Source organism: Nannobrachium achirus, assembly GCF_963921795.1.
Source record: "Nannobrachium achirus genome assembly, chromosome: 13".
NCBI classification, from domain to species: domain Eukaryota; kingdom Metazoa; phylum Chordata; class Actinopteri; order Myctophiformes; family Myctophidae; genus Nannobrachium; species Nannobrachium achirus.
Genome location: NC_137833.1, coordinates 9,119,357 through 9,137,675, shown reverse-complemented (window position 1 = coordinate 9,137,675; position 18,319 = coordinate 9,119,357).

Here is an 18,319-nt window from a genome sequence, read left to right as displayed (position 1 = left end):
GTCTCAGCATATCTCCATGGATCTCCATAAATGGGTACCAGGGGTCTCCATATATGGGTAACTGGTCCGATATACATCACTGGCCAGATGGCCAAGACATTGTGCGACCTCGCCCTTTTGCTTGTCGCCCTGAGGTGTCTTACTAGTATTATGCAAGATATTTGTATATCGAGACTATACTATTGCAGTAATAAACAGTGGAGCCAGAGCCACCAATTGAATTGGTGTGAATTGCTAAACATAGAACCTACAGCAGATGGTGCTGTTGTATGCTCTGCAAAACAAAAGAGTCCAATTTGCTCAATGTGTAATGAAAAGACAAGAGTTTGCGTTGCATGATGTGGCCAATGACGGCTCTTGGAGATTTTGAGTGGGGGGGCTAATGTCACGCCCGGGATTCGAACTCAGGTCTCCCATGTGAAAGTCCAGATACCAAGTTACAGCAATTACACTACTGTATGCTGGGGCTGCGAATCTTTGGTTATCCCAGGATTCGATTCAGAATCAATTAAATTAAGGGTCACACAAGAATAGCATATACTTTTTACAAGACAGCAAATGAAAAGGTTTGATTATTACAGCTTGAGGTGTAATGCAGGCAGCCTTTTTAGCAGCCAGTGGTACATACAGTGTGTCTGTCTGTCTCCCTCTCTAGCACAAACATTTGTATATTGCCAAAGCATTACATACAGTATTACACAAAATCTCCCTTTCCATATCACTGCTTTTAAAGTGCCACACACACACACACACACACACACACACACACACACACACACACACACACACACCCTGTCTCCCTCTTCCATGCACTGTGCCACCGACACAAACCGAAGCACCAAAACACGCATGTGGTAACGATGCGAATGCACACGGTACAGACACAAATCAAAACAAACACACAGTGTGACACACAGTCACACAAGCACGGTTGAATCTAGGGTTGCAAAACCTCCCATAGGCAGTCAATTCATCAAAACAGTTTTTTTGCCATCTGATTGTATTAAACAACGTCAAACTCGTCACATAATGCAGGAGGCAGCGGGACGTTGCGATATAGAAGACGAGCACTTCCAAAGTTCAAAACTTAGGGAAAAAAAATAGCTTGACTTGTGGCAGCTATAATAACAGAAAGTAACTCATAACATGTCTATGGTGGATTTTTGTGAAACAAAATCTTTGCAGATAGAAAGAGGATCCTTCAAGCACATTTCCAAGAATGTTATTAAAGCAGCGACCATTCTTAACTTTGTCAGATAAATGAAATTCACGATACCAAATGACTGGGTCCAGTCAGTGTCTCCTCCAAAAAGAAAGCATTTCACACCAAATATAAGTTTTGTGGTAAAAAATAGGAATTAAATTCCAAAAAGGTAGCACATCCCCAATGTTTAAATCAGGAGGACAAAGTACTCACATTTCCACTTATTTATTGGCACACACCAAAAAGGAATGCTTACGCGTTTCGGCTAAGAGCCTTCGTCAGAGCGTCTAATAAGTGGAAATGTGAGTACTTTGTCCTCCTGATTTAAACATTGGGGATGTGCTACCTTTTTGGAATTTAATTCCTATTTTTTATGTAAATTTGACTTTAGGTCAAGCACTCCACTGAGAAAACCATTGCTGATGCGCACCTTCTTTTTCTTATATAAGTTTTGTGGTCTTTCCTTTCTTATTTGCACCCCCAGTCTCTTCACTTCTATTTTTTTCTCCCACGAACGTGACAGAAAATCTGTTAAAAAGTAGATACTACGTCCATTTGAATACTCCTGCGATGGCATTGTATAAATCTCTTCCTCACAGACATCAATCAAGTAAACACATTAGCCCCAATGCTTACTAATTCGTCATGTCAGCTGTCAATCACTCAGCTCAATGATAGTCACACAGTGATGTCACAGGCCTGGGCGTGTTCTTTGGGCTGACAAAAATAAGCCTCAATGGTAAGAATATGAAACAGGTGTGTCATGTAAGCTGTCACTCACTCACTCAATAGTCAATGGAAGCTGGCTTGGGCTAAAATAATTCAGCCCATTTGGACATATTTGGCGGTTTTCTTGTAACCTTCTGGTGCTGTTGCTGCTTTAGGTTCCACCAGCATATAACATTATCCCTTCTAAAACATTTTAATACAAATAATAATTTAAAAATGTTCCTCCATAAAGTAGGGTCCCTGGTACCAACATCATTGACTAGTTTCTACAGAAATTCATGGGTTGCATTTGTAGTCCTACACCAGGCATTTTGAGGACCAACACAAGGGTTTTGATTAACGTAGAACATTGGTTCTATGCCATAATCAGACAAATTGAACACCTGTGTTGGTCCTCAATATGGCCGGTTTAGGATTAAAAAATGCAACCCATGAATTAAACGATCAGCTCTACAGCTATTAAATGATCAGTTGAACAACAACAACAACAGGACGTCAGTTGATCTAGGAAATCATGGTGTGTGTCATGTTGACTTGCTCCCTACATTCACACCTGGACACACATGAGATCAAATAAATCATTCCAGACGAGAGAATCAACGGTGGTAGCGTGACAGGTAAAGCATTGTAACAAGGATTCCTTTAGTTCACCACTGAGGCGCATTGAATCCCACATTATTATTATAATAATTATTCTTATTTTAATCATTCTGTGTTTTAGGAGTGCAAGTCTTTTCCCACAAACAATTGGATGGATATGTAAAGGTATTTTATTGAAAGAACACCATGACAACAACATCTGCCAATGGCAACCAGTTAACTCAATAGCCAGATGATACGGAACACCAGTATGTATGACTTTCAATGTTATATGAGATACATAAAGTGATTCCTGTGTAAATAAGCCAAAAAGGCTCACTAGGATCTCCTTTTAGTTGACCTTGTACCAGTGATTTGTACTGTCACCTACTTTTTCCTACGAGTAAGTAGAATCCAACAGAGGTAAACATGTGGTAGAAATGCAGTATTATAACAAACCTGCTCTGCGTAGCTTGACGTGTGGCTGTAGCGTTAAGTCCAGCAGTTTGTGTCTCTCCAGCAGAGTTCCTAGTGTCTCCATCTCTCTCTGGAAGAGGTTGCACATGAACTCTGCAGCCGCACTGAGACACTCCAACACAACCACTCTGACATTAAGCTTAACACTACAAACATCACCACGCTGTTGGTCCAAAACACACAGTATCTCCTCTCCCACCGACGTCAAGTGTTCATTTATCTTCAGCCGTGCAGACTCCATTTTACCTTCTGTATCAGACATTCTTTTCCACAAGGTTTCTTCTACACCGCCTTGTTTGCTATGCAACAGTTTTCTGCCAAGTCTAGAGAACCTAGTTATCAAATATACACTTCTACATAGGTTTTAAAACTAACTGAGCAGGCTCAGCAGGGCCTATACGCCTCCAGCGACATGAAAACAATCAGCATCACGAGTAGCAAACACACGGAGTGTAGTGGACGGCTTGGTATTCAGCACAGGTGCAGCTGATTAATACCATCCCATAGGCTGCAGCGACGGCTGCGTTGCTGGAAACAGAGCCTTGTATTGGAGAGTTCTGCCAAGTGCCAATACAGGGTCAGAAACGGCGCCGGTTCTCGTGGTTCACGTAACTCGAAATGTCACTTTTCCCTCATGGACTAATGCATTCTGTAAACTGCCGGTTCGGTGCTTTACTGTCACTATTCGCCAAATAGATGTGGCCTATGTAGAATACCTAGCTGGCACCTTGAAGTGAACGGAGGTGGCACCGCGGCAACTCTCCTTATAGAGGGCTCTGGGTGGAAGAGTCTGGTGATGCGTAGCCTCGCGTAGCCAGAAGAGAAAAGCCTGGTGACAATAGAAGGCAGAAAGCGGTCAACTTCCGCCGTAGGAATTTCACCGGAAGCTGTATTTTTTTCACGGTGCGGTGTTCCTGCAAACGTATTCCCTGCACGAAATTAACTCTGGTCTACGTCTCCTGCTCCGTCGGTTGCGCTCGCAATAGACAATATACAAACAAAAACATTGATTCAAGCAATGTTACGCCTATTAAGAGTGAGTTAAGAGCTACAATCTATTTTAGTTTTTTCGCTGGGGAATGTAAACAGACCCGCACCGCATGACGTAACGTCCGTTAAACGCAGACTTCCGCTAGAAATCTTCTTCTTCTTCTTCTTTGGTTTTTATGGCTATTACAACCACTAGGGTGTATTCCGCCACCTACTGTATGAAGTTATATTTACTACTTCACTGTTTTATGTTAGTCTCTGTGCACAAAACAGTGTCCCACCCAATATGTCCCTTTCTTTCTTTTTTTTCCTGTTCTACTCAGACACTTCAGTCTGAGTTGGGGCAAACCTAGCCCTGAATACAGGACTCTCATATACATGTACATATACACGTCATCGCATCATCTCCGTTCACTACAATGATCAACCGGAGATGACGCGACTGTCCACTAGAGGCGGACGTCCTATGTTAAGCAAAATAATTTCGGACAAAAATGCTTTTTATTCAACAATCCGGTAGCGGCGTGTAATGAACGTTGTGCGGCGTCAAATTGTTATCAAAGTTGGCTTAGGTAAGCACTTTATTTTTGAAATCTGACGTTCCTAGCTCAAACCGTTAAGGGCTCGATTGCCCACTACTCATCATGTTGAGGCGGCACCAGGACTCTCATGTATATGAGAGTCCTGTATTCAGGGCTAGGGCAAACCCGCCTCTCAACGTGTCATTCAGGTCGTCACCACTTATATCCACGATATCCAGGAATCTTGTAGCTGCATCCAGAATCATTTTTATTCTCTCCGTTTTACTTTGTATTTCAACAGCACAGTTTATCACCATGGCTATGAAAGCCAGGAATCTCTTTTTGGCGAGACAGATATTCTGATCAGTGTTGTTGTTCACTTTTCCTTCTGGTTTGCTGCTTTCTCCTGTCACATTATCCTTCCCCTCCTCCAGTTTCTTCATCGATTCCGCATATGACATCCTCCCTTCTTTTCTGATCTTTTTCACCTTCTCTTCCATGTTTCGTTTAGGACATTGTGCTGCTCCTGCATGATGATTTCCTGCACAGTTACTGCATCTAGCCGGTACTTGGTTTCCTTCACACTGCCTTTTCCTACAGTCTTTGTTCCCACATCTCCCACATTTACGTTCACCCCTGCAGACCGCAGCCACATGCCCGTACTCCTGGCAACAGAAGCACCGGAGTGGGGCTTCCTCATACGGCCTTACTCTGTAGCACACATAGTCAATGTAAACTCTGTCTGGCAGGTCCTCTTCGAAAGTTATACATACTGATTTGCTCAACTCCTTCTTCCCTTCTCGGAATCGTGTCATACGCCTGGCCGCTAGAAATCTTGGAACACACCGGAAGGCATATTGTCTACAGGGTGGGTGATGCGAGGTTATTGTACACAAGGGGTGCGTTCGGAAATGCGCACTCAACGCACTGGTGTGCCATGTTGTCGTTCGTTTATTCGGTGCACTTGGTGCGTTGTCGTTCGGAAATCCAGTGCACTGGTGTGTTGAGTGCACGCACTGAACAACCCTACTCAGAAGATGGGTTTTGGCGGTGTGGTGTGGTGTTCTGATTGGTTGGTTTTCATGGCCGTGTCTCGAATGCTTCTCAGCTGTGAACAATGGAGGAAATAACCGCAAAATACAGCACTTGCAGCTTAATTGGTCGTTTGAGCTTGATAGTTTCACACACATGAACAACATGTAAATTAACAGTAGGTATGCCAATGTTGTGAATTAGACCTACATCTCCTAATAGCAACGTTACGTTAGCATACTCAGCAGTAGCTCTGGTCCATCGCTTTCACCTCCCGCATTGCTCCCGGTGAAGCTCTGACAGACCCGTCGGGAAACGCATGGACTCGAGATTGTCGGCCCCGCCGAGCGCTCAATACTAGTGAAAATAAACAAAACCGTTTCACTACTCACCAAACCAAAGGTCGTTTTGCACTGTTGAAAGTCTATTCTCCGCGGTGGTGAACCCCTCAGCACCCCACCCTACTCTGTAAAATACATTATTTTTGTCATGAAATAAAGTGCATCCAACTCGACCGCCGCTTATTTCCGGGTTGTGAACCATTGTATCTGTGGTGGCCGCTAGGTGGCTCGAGGTGGGTGCGTTTTTTTTTTTTTTCTCAGAGGAGGGCTGTGGACAGTTCAGAAACCTGGCAGGTTTAACATTCCAACATTTTGAGGAAGAGAAAGGCTGTAGTTTCTATTAGCTTAGAATCCTCATCGATGATGTCACTGGTAGGCAGGTTTCTGAACTGTCCACAGACCTCCTCTGAGACACAGAGTAAGTAGACGGAAATGGCCTATTATAATGAGCGAAGTGTAAATATCAGACTTCTTATTTTATTTTTTTTAGTTTGTGGTATTGATACTTTTATTTAAGTAAATAATAGTACTGTATTTCCTCCACCATAGCAACAGGGTTTCATTGATAGAAATGGTACCTTGTAGAGCTCACTGACAGCCTCCTGGCTGTGGATGTAGGCCTCGTAGTCAGCAAACATTTTGAACCTGCACACAGACAGACAACATGGAAGTAAACATGTCCTATACTGAGCCGGAATGTTGGCATTCATTTCTAAAATGTCTAGTTCCATTGCTTGATTCTGATTGTCTGGTTTCCCTTTAGTACCGTAGTTGAGATATATGAGACTATGATCTTCTACACTTTAAATCAATGTGTATCAATCCTAGCTGCGTCATTTCTTTCCACAGTGATCCAGCATATCTGCAACTGAAGTACTGTAGATACTGTAAGGGGAGCGCTTGATTTCCTTACAAACCCGGCAGCTCCACTGACGCGTCGTGCCTCACCACGCCTCTCAGCCATTATAAAATACAAGGTAAACTGAGACCTCTTGTGGCTTATTGCTTTAACAAACAGTACATACTGTACTTTAAAGAGGTCCTGCCTACCTGTCGTTGTTCATGAGCATGTGGACCACGTCTTTAAAGAGGTCGGGCTGTGAGGGACTGAAGCACCCGCTCTCCATCTGATCCATCGCCTGCCTCAGCTCCGGCAGTCTGTCGTCGTACTCTCTGGCATTGTACCTGGACACACACACACACACACACACACACACACACACACACACACACACACACACACACACACACACACACACACACACACACACACACACACACACACGTTTACGAGGATATAAAACATTTAAATATGGAGATACAATTTAGGTATTTATAGCTCTTAAAAGCGTGAGTCTGCTGTTCTAATTGCAATGGCGAGTTTGTTCCACAGTTGTGTAACCAGAAGGGAGAAGATGTGTTTCTTATTTCCACACAACAGCTCTAAGGTATTTTATTTCATGGTTCAATGTCGAAAATGTGTGGTTTTTCGATTTAAGTGCACATGCCGGGCAGCCAGTTAGGACAGTTACAGTAGTCAAGTTTTGATATGACTGATGTCTGGATGAGGAGCTGGGCTGACTCCTGGGTGGGAGGTCTCTGTCCAACAGCGTTGCTGTGTAAATCATTGGTTCTCACAGTGGGGTCCGGGGACCCCTAGAGGTCCTTAAGGGAGCTAAATGATAGTTAGGAACCAGATGGACACTTATGGGTCTGTAACTCAGACTCAGAGAGAGAGTGTATAAATGGAACCAAATGGACCAGAGTTAAATTAACATTGATTCTACAATAGATAGAAATGCCATTTAAATGGGGGTCCGTGAGAATCATCACTGCTAGAGCCGTAGAAATCTTCTCTTATGTGGGGGTCCCCGGTATATTTTTTCAAATGGGGAGTCTGCGGGCTATTAAGTGTCAATTTCAGGGTCCTTGACATGACAAGGTTTGGGAACCACTGGTTTAAATGCCCTGAAAGCAGATGAATGAATGAATTACCCCTGCTGCGTGCGGTCCATGCGCTCCACCTCCTCCACCCGCATGCCGAAGATGAACAGGTTCTCCTCCCCTGCCTCCTCTGCCATCTCCACGGTGGCTCCGTCCATGGTGCCCACGGTCAGCGCCCCGTTCAGCATGAACTTCATGTTGCACTGTGGTGACGGAACCAAAACAACATGGATTATTAACAACCTGTTTAGACAGGTCCGCTGCAGGATCACTGTGGTGACGGAACCAAAACAACATGGATTATTAACAACCTGTTCAGAACCTGGAGATCTGCTATTTTTGAAAATTTTAAGCAGATTATTTTAATTTTTTTCCTGTATAGCAAAGTTAATGGGATACCAAATTTAGCAGCTGATAAGCTGTGACTCAGGAAGGGTTATCATTCCAAAATATAATCTACAGATATAGAGCTTCTCAAAAATGCTACGTAACCTTTGCCACCTTTCTGATAGTGACATCTCGTATGTCCCATGGACTAAACTCCCTTGGGAAACGTGGTCCACACACACACACACACGTATCGTAAAAAGTCTGAAAAGTGAAATGTTTTCGTTTTAGTTGTAAATATCATACGATTTCAGGCAACTAAAACTACAGTTGATTTTACAGATTATATTTTTATATTTATCCTATAATATCAATAAAATATTAGTACTTTGCCAATTATTCGGGGGCCAATTAATTACAATATCCTCACAGTCCACTGGTAGGTATGAGAAGCACTGATGGATGAAATGTAAAGAGAAGTGTGTTCCACTAGGCGGCGCCAGGCTACCACATGTCCAAGATGATCATCAAGTTGATCACATCAGTGGGTTAGACCATTATAATGCCAACAAAGTCTGACAAAATGAACCTTTTCAAGTCTTGATGGTCGAAATGGCTGATTTTACCCTTGGCTGCATGTTGTATGATGTACAAGCTCACGAGCTTGTATATCCGCTATTTTCAGAGCACAACAACCGAGTACAACCAAACATAAAATGACTTATTTTAAACTAATGTTTCTCTTCTCACTGACATTTTTAGTGTTGACGAAATTGTCAATATATTTAGCCTCAGTTTTAGTCACCATAGCTTAGTTTTCATTTAGTTTTCGTCTGTGAAATAAAGTAGAAATAAGGTAAATTTTCACCATAGTTTCAGTCAACGGAATGAACACTCCAAAATAATCATATTTTAACTGGGGACCCCCCCCACTCTGACGAGTTGAGGCATTACATTTTGTATAACATAATAGCAGATCTACGTGCTCATTGTGAGGCGTTGTGAGCATATATATTGGCTTTACTTTACTTTACTTTATTTGTTTATTTAGACGGGACAATGCATATTAATGAACACTACATGAAAGCAATGTAAATAAGCCGGAATTAGCAAGAATGCTAAATTTCATCCGTAGTCCCCACATGAAGACAAAACAATACATACCAACAAACAGTAACCCTACATTAGGAGAGGGCGCCTAAGAACATACATACAAATACTATTTTCCTCAACCAAGAGAAAACAACAAAACGACACATATTACTAACAGTACCCTACATTAGAAAAGAAAAGTTAAAAATATACGTACATGACATGAGCTGTACTCTTAAAACTATACATGGTCACAGGTTTGATTGTCAACTAACCATTTTTTTAGATTGAACTTGAAGGATGGAAATGACAAACAGTCTCTTATTGTTAGAGGTAGGTCATTCCAGATTGAACATCCCTGCACTGAAAGGGTGTTTTTTCCAAAAGCGGTTACCCGGTACGGTACTTCGCAATCCCCTCTAGTGATTGCTCTAGTATTGAGTCCTCTATCGGGCTTCCTTTTTATGAATTCCTTTAGGGGAGGTGGGCATAGACCATTTAGGGTCTTATATATGATACTGACCTGTTTAAATACCTTAAAATTAGCGAAACTCAAGAAACGGTACCTCTGAAGAATATTACAATGGTGATATGAGCGGGGTTTCCTATCGAATACCTTAAGCGCACTCTTATATAGCTGTTCAATGGGTTTGAGAATCGTTATACCTGTGCAAGACCAGTTTGTGAGACAGTACTCAATGTGTGATTGGATCATGCATTGGAGGTAAGATTTAGCAGCACTAACTGCCAAACAAGGTCTGATTTGTTTAAAGTTCTGAAGGTTGAACTTGATTGTGTTTGTAACCTTTTTTACATGTTTTTTAAAGGTTAGGGTTGAGTCTAACATGACCCCGAGGTACTTGAACTCTGGCACAAGTTCAAGTTCCTCTCCACCCAGAAACACATTTGATGACTCCATCACAACTGGTCTTTTGGAAAAAGCCATGCAGACCGTCTTTTTTGCATTCAGGAGCAGGCATGAGTCTGTAAGCCAGTCCTGAACGCTGGTCAGAACAGAAGTTAAAACCGTTGACACCTCTGCATAGCTCTTTCCATGAGTCAGTATAACCGCATCATCTGCGTACATCTGGATATGTACATCTTTACATACATCAGGTAGGTCGTTTATGAACAGAGAAAACAGAATTGGTCCTACTATTGATCCCTGGGGGACACCAACCGAGCAAGTGTGATAAGGAGACTTGATGCCATTTATGCTTACACACTGTTCTCTATTTGATAGGTATGATGTAAACCATTTGATGGCCTCTGGGGACAAGTTGAAATGTGTTAGTTTGGACAAGAGGACCTGATGGCTGACAGAGTCAAATGCTTTCTTGAAATCTAAAAATACTGCCATTGCGCATGGGGCCTTGTTCAAAGCACACTTTAACTTTTCAATGAATAAGCAATTTGCTGACTCAGTGGAGTGGAAGGCTCGAAACCCAAACTGCATAGGATGCAGAGGGGTGTAGCCTTTGTCTAGATGTTTAACAATAGACTTTACAATCCACTTTTCAGCCACTTTTGATATAACAGGTAAGATGCTTATGGGTCTATAGTTTGATATGTCCGTTTTTGAGCCAGATTTGAATATAGGTGTTATAACAGCAGCTTTCCACTGAGTTGGGACAGTGCATTTTCTTATGGACAGATTTACCAGATGTGTGATTGGTGCCACCAGAGAGACAATATTTGTTTTAAGAAAGTTTGTGTCAAGCCCGTGTGCATCTTTAGCTTTGGATGCTTTCAGTGATCTGACAATGTTTGTCACCTCGTTTTCTGTGACTTCCTCCAAATTAAAAATGGGGAGATCATTTTGAACAGGGCGTGAGACAAACTTAGAGGGTCTGAACAACTGTGTGATTTCATACACAGAGTTTAGAAAAAACAGCATTAGATTGCTAGCAAGCGTGTGGGGATCTTTCACCAGGACATTATCTATTTTAAGTTCTAAGTTGTTATTATCCTGCTTATAGTATTTCCCTGTCAGTTTATTTATGTATTCCCACACTTTTTTTCCATTTCCTCTGGCACTCTCTATGATGGAGATATAAAATCCAGCTTTAGCCCTCCTTAAGAAATTTGTGACTTTGTTTCTAGCATGTGTGAATAGCTGTCTGTCCGTTGTCAGGCCAGATTTTAATGCCTTTTTAAGCAGTAAATCTCTGGTTTTCATTTGATCTCTACATTTTTTTTCTCTACTATTTTCACCATTTCTGTCTCTAATCGTAATCGATCCATAATCCAAATTTCAGCCACTGGAGCAGGGGTTTTCAAATGTGTTTGACTCAGGGAACCCCTGTAAATACCTTTACATCCACCTCACCCCTGAATTACACAGTTAATCTTTTGAATCTTAGGTCATATTACGGCACGTAAATATGCACATCTTTCCACCTGTGATACAGTATGTCACGGAGAAATATCAGTTTCCATTAGAACAGATTGAAAATAATGTTTACCGTATTTTCCGGACTATAAGGCGCACTTAAAAGCCTTTAATTTTCTCAAAAAACTACAGTGCGCCTTATAGTCCAGTGCGCCTTATATATGGATCATTCATTGACATTGACATTCCCTTTAGCACAGCTCCATCTGTTTGATGCATAACGCAACGGTAGCGTCTATTATGTGCGCCTTATAGTCAGGTGCGCCTTATATATGAAAACAGTTTGAAAATAGACCATTCATTGACAGTGCGCCTTATAGTCAGGTGCGCCTTATAGTCCAGAAAATACTGTATACTTGACGCAGTGACGTCATTACGTGCGCGTCCCGCGTCTCTGACGCATTCACGTTGCCTAGAGACGCATTCACGTCATTGCCCTGGGGTCCCACGGACGCATCGCCTCCATTGGAGTCCACGTTAAAATAATTTACCACGTCGCGAAAAAAAAAATATTTTAAAAAGTCCACAGACGCCACCATTATTCATGGGTGAAGGCATGCTACTTAACCCTACTTTAACACAAATGAAATCCGCATAGAAAGTCTTAAAACAGACGATAGAACTAACAACAGTGCGTTCTATCGTCCACCGACGCCATTCTGTGTGCCCGTAGATGGTCACTGAATTCAATGGGTGCCTGAGTTTTAGCGTAGCACCGGGCCGCTCTCTGTCCATAGTGGCACAGCATGTTAGGTGATACACCAAAAGGGGTTCCCCCACAGAACGTGTGCAACTGACGGCGCAGAAACGTGACGTCTCTACACTGGCAAAACAACAGCGTCGCGGTCAGGGTCCCCGCGGAATGAACGTGTCGCAAACAGCATTTCGTTTCATTAATATCCTCGCCAGAAACTGCCTGCCGTCTGTCTGTCTCTTTCTGCATGCAGCGGAGCCACCGCACTCTGCACTGCAGCAGCATGAACGTGCTCTCTCTGTCACTCTGATGTGATGCTGCTACGTTTAGCTACATGCTAAAGCTACTGCCGTGGCTGCTCTTCTGAGGCACAGTCAGTGAGGCTGGCAGAGGGTCATAAACTCATTAAGTCATAAAAAGACGTCTGATTTTCAAAGCGGAGAAACTAATTATCTGTGATTTACAACAGCCGTTCTCCGGAGCGCTCCACTTTCTCATAGTATTACGTCGAGTGGTCTCTCCATACACAGAAGTATACTCAAATGTTTTACTTAAGTAAAAGTATCTTCTACTGCAAGTTAAAGTCCGGAATTCAAAATGTACTTGAGTAAAAGTATAGGCTACACTTTAGGACTAAAAGTAAAAGTACTCATTATGCACAATTATTCTGTATCACATGTTACCAAATAATATCCTTTGAAAATAGCCATGGCTGAAGTGGTTATGTAGGCTATACGTTTTCAAATAATTGTAGTGGAATAAGTACAATATTTGCCTCTGAGATGTAGTGGAGTAGAAGTAAAAGTAATGAAAATTGGAAATACTCCAGTAAAGTAAAAGTACCTTAAATTGTACTTATAAGTTACCTTTTTATTACCCCAAAAAAAGAAAAAAAAAGACCATTATTGCACCAAAGTAATCAACAAGCTAAAACTATACTATCAAAAATGTCCAAACATTAGCCTAATCGTAAAATAATATAAGATAGAGGCAAATATAAATAGCCGATCTAAAAGCTCACAATGCAAAAAATAAATAAAATGGGGACCCAAATTGGGGACCCATAATTTTTTTCTGGGACTCATTCGAATGACCACCTGTGGGTCCCGGGACCCATTACTTTGAAAACCTATTAACATCACTGTTGACGTTTAACCACTTGAACCCCAGCATCCCTACACTGGGGTGGAAGGTTCACCAAAAATAGCCGATCTACAAGCTCACAACAAGTCACAACGCATCATGTTGTGAGCTTGTAGATCTGCAGTTTTTGTTGAATAGAGTTGAGATAAATGGGAAAAGAACTCATCAAGTACAGTGCAAATCAGGTCTGTTTCACTAATCATAGAGGGTCTAAGACAAGTGGTTAAACTGAAGTGATATTGATGCATTCCAAATAACATCAAAGTATTCTGAGGCACCCCTGGACTGGCATCACAGCACCCTAGGGTGCAATGGCACCCACTTTTTGGAAACCCTGCACTGGAGGCATGCCAACAAATTGGCATACAAACGGTCTCCAATGTGGGCGCAGTCTGACGGCAGATCTCACACATGTCCTATGTTTACTGTAGCTGGATCTCATCAGAGTGTATTGCTGGGACAGGTATGACGATGAAGTTGATTTTCTCTGTGAGCTTGTAGATCAGCTATTTTCCCCCCAACATAAACAAATATTATCATTCGTTAAATTGCAATCGAGGCAAAGATTTGAAATAACGGTGATACATTTGAGGTTACATCGCCCATCCCTGGTATGGATGTATTCTGTAAGTTTCCCCCCTGCTGTGCATAGTACTGTGTTCTATCTGTATGTCATTCAATGTTACGTATTATGAGTTAAAGACAAAAGGACCTCAATTGAAACAAGCAATACAAGCAATTTTTGGGTGTATCTTTTTCGTTCTGTGGTTCTCAACCTGTGGGTCGGAACCCCCAGGAGGGTCCCCAAATTATTTTGGGGGGTCTCCAGATGATTAACTTGACGTGCAACATTGTTTTCTCACTCAACAGTAAACAAACCAACAAAGTTTAAGTGTATAGAGGCTATCTGAACATTTCTAAATGACAGAATTTTAATACCTCTAAAATGACAAATTAAACAGATTGTGAAAAGAGCCGATATACAAGCTCACAACGCCTCACGTTTGTGAAAATAGCCGATCTACATGCTTGCAACGCGAGGCGTTGTGAGCATGAAGATCTGCTATTTTCAAAATAGAACCGTGTTATATTAAATGTAATGCCTCAACTCTTAGTGCTTGTCAGGGTGGGGGGTCCCCAGTTAAAATATGATTATTTTGGGGGCGTGAAAAGGTTGAGAACCACTGTTTTAGGTGACCTTGTATCAGTGAACTGTACTGTCATGAAACTGTATCTTTTCCTATGCAAACCTCTAATAAATCAATCCAACCTTGTCTGGGAAGGAGTCGAAGGAGGTCCTGACAGGGTCTCTGCAGCCCAACTTGGAGGACTTGAACCTGCGGATGATGTCCTGCAAGGTGGCCGCCACCACAAAGTACTCCTGCTTCAGACGCAACTCCTTGCCCTCGAAGAACTGGACACACACACACACACACACACACACACACACACACACACACACACACGTATACATGCATCTCTGCTTTAAGGATGGGACAATATGAAAAATTCATGTTACGATTATTGTGACCAAAGAAATTATGATTTATAATATTATCACCATAATCAAAATACCGGCCCCAACATCCATTATCCTGGGGCGGAACATTAGCCAAAAAAATAGCAAGCTCACAACGTGCAACACGTTGTGAGCTTGTAGATCGGCACATTTTTGAGTGAAAGAAAGACTATCAAGTATGTTATGTCCGTTTTACCAATTTTAGAGGGTTTAAAGGAGGCATCCAGACCAAAACACATACAGGGTTAAATCTGCCTTTTATCAGATTATCAGTGTGTGTGTGTGTGTGTGTGTGTGTGTGTGTTTGTGTGCGCGCGTGCGTGCGTGCGTGTGTGTGTGTGTGTGTGTGTGTGTGTACCTGTGTGGAATACAGGTCCACTCGCCAAATTTCCAACTCGACAAATGACACCAAATGGATTTTCTAGGGCAGCTCGCCAACTAGCGTGGCCATGTCGCCACATGGGTTAGGATGCCTCGCCAAATGCTCCAAGGACAGGTCGCCAAACAGCTTGGATGGCTCACCCCTAAGCCACGGACTGTGATAACAGTGGTGGAAAAAGTACTCACATGTTGTACTTAAGTAAAAGTATCAATACTGCACTGTATATGTACTCTGTTACAAGTAAATGTCCAGAATTCAAAATGTAGGCCTACTTGAGTAAAAGTATGAAAGTATTGGCATCAAAATGTATTTAAAGTACCAAAAGTAAAAGTACTAAATGTTTGAAAATAGCAGATCTGCAAGCTCACAACGCGCCGTGTGAGCTTGTAGATCGGCTATTTTCAAATAGCCAAGGTATAAAATGGGGCTAAAGTGGTCCATGCATATTTTTTTATAATAGCCTATTCTATTTTTTATCTGCAAAGTAATTAGTAACTAAAGTTTTCAAAAATTGTAGTGGAGTAAAAGTACAATATTTGGATCTGAGATGTAATGGAGTAGAAGTAAAAGTATTGAAAATTGGAAATACTCAAGTTAAGTACAAATAGCTCAAAAGTGTACTTAAGTACATTACTTAAGTAAATGTACTTAGTTACTGTACACCACTGGATATAAACAATTATAATCTAACAATCAGGCCACTAGACAATATCTGCTCAGGGACAGCAGCATTATTATAACCATTAGCCTACTTACTATATAATATACTTTAACATATTATAGCCTACAAACAGCTTTCACTTCATGGACACTGGATTTCTTTCTTTCTTTCTTCTGCTTTTCTTTGTGCATGGAATGTAGCTGGGTGGGTGACGTGACGTAACGTTTTCGCTGTCCTCGGTGTCAAACATGTATAAATAAAAAATATATTTGTCAAAAACCTTCTGAATATTGTGCAGGACATTAAGCTTTATGTGAACTTACTCAAGATTAAAACATTTCATTCCTCATTTCTTCAGAATCTTCAACCAAACATGGCAAAACTCATATGGTGTGACTGTCCTGACCTTGTTTCTCAAAGTGGGAACTTGAATAAAACTAAGAAAAAGAATTGCTAAAAATCATTTGAAAATGAATTTAGGCAAAAAAAAATGTCTATTTTGAGCCTATATCTTTTCAAAGTCAAAGCATAATGTTTTCAGTCATTTCTGATCAAAAACATTTTGTCCCCCAACCCAAAATCATTTGGTGTGACACTAGTTTGGAAAAATTAAACAGGCAATTATTTGGACACCTATTGGCTAGAGAGGTCCTTCTTCTGTAAGGCTATTCAGCACTCCCAGCACAACTGCAAGACAGGTGTCTGAGGTGAGTTATGATTTTAACATTTTCATGAAATGCCATCTTGTTGAAACGTTGACAAACTCACCATTCTGGATGTCTTTTGGTGTGACAGCTTTTCTTTAAAAAAAGCTTAAGTTATTTGAAGTTTTGGTCATATTTCCATGTAGATCTAGGCTGCTTTGTTATAGCTAGCATGCTGTTAGCATGCTAATGTGTACATAGTAGCCTCAAGGTAAACCTAAATGCAGAAAACAGTAATATGGTGTGACACTTAATCATATGGTGTGACATGTTTCTTGTCACGCCATATGACTTGATTGTCACACCATATGATTTATACTGTATTTAACTACAGATATAACAATAAATAACAAAGTTCCATGTTTCTTTTGTACATTTAAACATTTGTTTTAAACATTTTTACATAAAATGTAATTTAGCTTCATTCAGTGATACTTCAAATTCATCAGACAGAGCAGAAACCCCTTCACAGAAACCTTAACATATTGTTTCAATCTAAACAATATTTTCTCTTTGTCTTAAACTATACATTCCATTTTCTTTTGTCAGCTGGAAAATGACAAGTGCTGAGAGAACGAGAAAGTACAGGGAGAAACTAAACAATGACCCAGCAAGGAGAGAGGAGCCAAAGGGGCGAGACTGCATTTTCTAAGAAGAGCAGGAGGTTGTCTGTGGCATAGCAGAACCACAACAAGGCAGCCGGTTTGCTACCCTCACCAAATACGACTGGCTGATGTACAATACAGTCTAATGTATAATCTAATCTGATCTAATACTTTTGTACTTTCACTCACTGGACTGGACAGTGGACAGTGTTAAGGTAGGACCCGAGACAAAACTAGCGAAAATAGCTGATCTACAAGCTCTCAACACGTTTTGCTTGTAGATCAGCTATTTTTGGAGTTGCGCAACCCAGCACTCTTTAGCTAGTGGAGATGTGGTGTAATGTCATGATTCCTAATTACATTTGTTCAACACAAAATGCTGTGTTCAAGTTCAGGAGACTTCGGAAAAAAGCAATTTACCTGAATGCTGAGTTCTGTTTCCACTAATTGGTGTTAATAAAATGTTGCCTTGGCTCCAAGTGTGGCTATGCGCCTTATTGTCTCTTTAGGATCCTTCTGCCGTGGGCCGGCAGAAGACTTAGGTGTGTGTAGCATTCCTGTGCACATCCTCATCATCCATCTACTACTACAATTCTTTCTTATCCCATGTTAAAGCCCTACAATAATATCCTGTTCAGAAATATTAAGGCCATGTTATCCTGGGTAATTGTTTAATCAATCAGTAAAGTTCAGTACTCAATAATAGGTAGGTTAAACACAGTTTGTTTTGACACATGAAGATATGATCATACGGTGTGACACTAAATCATTTGGTGTGACATTCCAAATAGTGAAAAATCATACCTTTATTAATGATTAAATCAAAAAAATGTTTATGCATTACATAGAGAATATTATCAGGAAGAGTCACAAATATTTGTGTAATTTTAGAGAAAGTTTTGACAGAATACATTTAAAATATGTTGTAAGATCATGAACATGGGCCTCACACAGAGTGTCGATTATGAAAAAAACATACAGAT